Here is a 4561-nt window from a genome sequence, read left to right on the forward strand (position 1 = left end):
CTGCTGTTTCCCTTCTTGCAGCATCTCCTTTAACTTAAAAACGATTATGCAGCCAGAGATACAGTCCACCAGTGCCTGGAGTGCATGCTTTGCATGCAGGAGGCCCTGATTTGATCCCCAATACTATGTGATTCCTCAAAAAAAAAAAGCCAGGAATAGCCTCCAAGCACTGCTGCATATGACCTCCAAACCAAACTAACATATTTTGGGCTGGAGAGATCGTTCAATGGACTAAGTGCATGGTTTGCACACTGGAAGTTTAGGTTTGATCCACACACTCTTGTGAGGTCTCTTGAGCATGGCCAAGAACCACCCACTAAGCACAGAACAGGGAGTAAGTCCTGAGCATCACTGGGTGTGACTTAAAATATTATTATCACATACAAAGAATAGCCATGCCCTGAAAAGCAGAGGAACACTCATAATGACTAGTGAGTTTGGGCCTGGACTTTGTTCTTCCCCAGGGCAGGAGGAGAGGTACGCATTTCCAAGGTGTGGTAGCTGACATTGGGGCTGTTTGTGGATTCTATGGGGAGGGTGTGGAGCTGTAGCAAGCTGTCAGGGACAGCGGTGTTTTGTTCAAGTGGAACTGCCTGTGTGTTGAGTGGGAGAGAGGGACCTGCTTTAGTGGCTAACAGCTCTGGAGGCCTTACTGGTAGGGGGTGGGGGCTTCTCTGCTGTCCCCTGAGATACTGACTGCCAGAACAGTTACATCTTCTTAGAACGTGCAGGATGTGTTTAGCCATCCTTGGAAGGAACCGCAGAACACAGCTCTGCCTGGCTCAGTCATTTAAAAATCCTTAACCTGGGTTGAAAGGAAAGGGTTCTACTGAGGTCCTAGGGGAGAGGAGGTGCTTAGATGGTGATAGGTATGATGTTGGAATGTACAGGGGGAAACCAAACCATCATTAACAGTATTATAAATCTCAGAGCCTCAATCAATAAAAAAAGTTTTAAAAAATTCTCATCCTCCCCCTCTATACCTTCTGACTGTGATGACTCTGCCTGTCTCACTCACTAAAGAGAACCAGAAACTTCTGGTTCTGTGCTCAGGTATTCCTGGTGGTGCTCAGGAGACATACACAGAGCTGGTAATTGAACCGTTTGGTGACGGGTATGGCAAGCATTCTCTTTGGTGAGAGTCCATGAGTCCATGAGTCCACCCATCTCCATCCATCTGTCCATCCATTTGTGTATCCATCCATCCATCCATCCATCCATCCATCCATCCATCCATCCATCCATCCATCTATCCATCCATCCATAATTCGTCTGCCTCCCAAACACCATGTCACAATTCCTGCTTGTAGACTCTGTCCTATACTCTGGAGAAGCTTGATCAGGGTTTCATGGTCTCATGTTTAGACCCTGTCTTTAAAGTTAAAGGTTCAGTTGAAAACATTCTAAACAACAGCGATGGCTTAGAGAAATGTTCAGTTAGGACAAGACTCCTGGGATACTTCTTGGGAATTCACTGTTTTTCTCTTCTTTTCTTGTTTTGGAAGGGTCACATCTGTTGGTGTTATGGGCTAACTTCTGGTTCTGTGCTCAGGTATTCCTGGTTGTGCTCAGGAGACATACATGGAGCTGGTAATTGAACCGTTTGGAGACGGGTATGGCAAGCATCTTCATCCCTGGTCGCCCTCTGGTCCCAAACTCACTATTTCTGAATCTTTAAATCTTAAAAGGCAGCAGATCTTACACATATGGGTTTATTACTCTAATTTTATACATCACAATGTACCTAGCATGTCTGGCAATGAGCAGCCCTTTTGGTTTTCTTATCATTAGGTTTTGATTTCTAACACATGAACTGGGGAGAATATTTTAAAATGTAATTAAAAAATCATATATCCTTTCTAATTTATCTGAAAGCCTTTTTGTTAGGAGTAAGTACCACTTTTTCATTCCTTCAGTATGGGCATATTGATATCTACTATGTGTCAGGGACTGAATAAGTTACTGAAGACAGAGACAAAAAGTCACAATTTCTGCTGATTCTGTGCATTGAAAAAAAATTGATACATACTGTAATAAAGGACTGCAGCGATAGCACAGCGGGTAGGGCGTTTGCCTTGCATGCGGTGGATCCCGAGAGTGGCAAGCTACCGAAAGTATCCCGCCTGCAGGGCAGAGCCTGGCAAGCTCCCCGTGGGGTATTCCATATGCCAAAAACAGCAGCAATAAGGCCCGGCCCCTCGGCTCCCGCGCCCCCACCCCTCCCAGCCTGCTTGTGGCGGGCTGCTGCCTTCGGTGGTGCGTGGGGGCGCGGGGTGGGGGGGGGCGCTTGCAGGGCGCGGCCCGTCCGGGTTCTCCGAGTGCTGCTTCCCGCTGGCCCCGGCCCAGCTGTGCAGCTGAGGGAGCACGGATGCTCCAGAACATGCAAGAGTGAAGCCTGGGCCAAGAGAGTTACCTAATTTCTGTGACATGATCATAGAGTTGTGGTGGCAATGAAGAAAGAGACTGAATTGATCGTTTTCCCCTAAAGGAAAATGATAGAGAAAAACCAAACCTGTGGTGTGGGACAGGAGTCGCTACCCTATCTGACGTGTCTGATTCACATCCTCGAGGAGTGGTTTGGTGTGGACCACTTGGAGGACTACCTGAACTTTGCAAACTATCTTTTGTGGGTTTTTACACCACTCATACTTTTAATACTCCCATACTTTACCATCTTCCTGCTCTATCTTATGATTATATTTCTGCACATCTATAAGAGGAAGAATGTGCTGAAAGAAGCTTACTCTTATAACCTATGGGATGGTGCACGGAAGACGGTGGCAACGTTATGGGACGGCCACACAGCCGTGTGGCATGATTATGAAGTTCATGGGATGGAAAAAATACCTCAAGAAGGACCAGCACTTATTATTTTTTTTATCATGGAGCTATTCCCATAGATTTTTACTATTTCATGGATAAGATTTTTATTCATAAAGGCAGAACTTGCTGTGTCATAGCCAATCACTTTGTCTTTAAAATTCCAGGGTTTTTTAGTTTATTCCTTGATGTATTTTGTGCCCTCCATGGACCAAGAGAAAAATGTGTTGAGATTCTGAGGAGTGGCCACTTGTTGGTTATTTCGCCCAGCGGAGTTTAGGAAGCTCTCCTCAGCGATGAGACCTACGGTATCGTCTAGGGCAGCCGCAGGGGCTTTGCACAGGTGGCCAGAGGTGCTCAAGTGCCCATTATTCCTATGCTTACGCAAAGTATTCAAGAAGGCTTTCGATCACTTGGAGGAACAAGGTTATTTAGGTGGCTTTATGAAAAACTTCGCTATCCATTTGCTCCAATGTATGGAAGCTTTCCAGTGAAGTTAGGTACTTAGCTAGGTGATTCCATTCCACACGACCCGAAGGTGACTGCAGAAGAATTAGCTGAAAAGACAAAAAACGCTGTTCAAGCTTTGATTGATAAGCACCAAAGAATACCAGGAAACATCATGAGCGCATTGTTAGAACGTTTTCATAAAAAGCAAAAGATCAACTAGAAGATGATTGAATACATTTATAATACTGGGTTTGTGTCTATAGTACTGTCTTCTGAATTTTATAGGCCCTATAGTATTTTTTTGGACAATCATGCTGATAGAATTTTTCACTGAACTTTGTTTAAAATTGTATTAATTTGGTTTTGCAATCAATGTGTCAAATGTAAACAATAACTCATTACATGCTGAATAATTAAAAAACTTGTGTTTTCTTATAAATTCTTAATATAAGAAAATCATGTGTGATAAGCCATATAGATTCCTAAAGTTAAGTTTATTAATAAAAGCAATTTAGGTTAAAACAAACAAAAAAAAACAGTAACAACAAGTCTCACAATGGAGACATTATTGGTGCCTGCTAGAGCATGATGAAAAACGGAAGGACAGTGATACAGTGGTACTGTAATAAAGGTATCATTTATGGTGGTGAGGGCAATGGGCAGGAGTGCATGATTCTGCCTAGAGAGAGTTGGGAGAGCATCAAGCAAAACTGATGCTGAGAACGCATGAGTGTAGAGATGATGGTGAGGGCAATAGTGGCCCTGTTCTCAGTGCTTTGTACATATTAACTCAAGGAATCCTCACAACCACTTACTGTATTCCTTTTAATATTTACATTTTACAAATGAGAAAACCAAGGCATGCAGAGGTTAAAGCTAAATTGCTTGGATTTGAAATACTGTACCCGTTGGAAAGGTAGATTTTCTTTTTTTCTTTTTTATTAGTGAAACACCATGAGGTACAGTTGTAGATTTACAAGTTTTTGTGCTTGGGTTTCGATTATACAATGAGCAAATACCCATCCCTCCACCAGTGCCCATTTTCCACCACCGTGGATAATATCCCTCCCCCCCCCCCCCCATCCCACCCTGTCTCTGTGGCAGGGAATTCCCTTTTGTTCAGAAAGGGAGATTTTCTACTATATCTTGAATTTGTGGACCCAAACAAACAACGATGATACTTGCCCAGACCAGAAATGGTCGCTCTCCCAAAAGAGAGACCACTTACTTTTGGTCTTAGTCTGCATTATGGCAGAGATGTGTTTTATCCAGGTGGTAAGTCTAGACTGGC

The 4561-nt window shown here is 43.7% G+C and overlaps 1 pseudogene; it reads left to right on the forward strand.

The window, feature by feature from the left end:
• Positions 1–2372: 2372 nt before the first annotated feature.
• Positions 2373–3789, forward strand: LOC130019695 (transmembrane protein 68-like; annotated as a pseudogene).
• Positions 3790–4561: the final 772 nt, after the last annotated feature.

The sequence above is a fragment of the Sorex fumeus genome, unplaced genomic scaffold, assembly GCF_029834395.1.
Source record: "Sorex fumeus unplaced genomic scaffold, SorFum_2.1 ptg000009l, whole genome shotgun sequence".
NCBI classification, from domain to species: Eukaryota; Metazoa; Chordata; class Mammalia; order Eulipotyphla; family Soricidae; genus Sorex; species Sorex fumeus.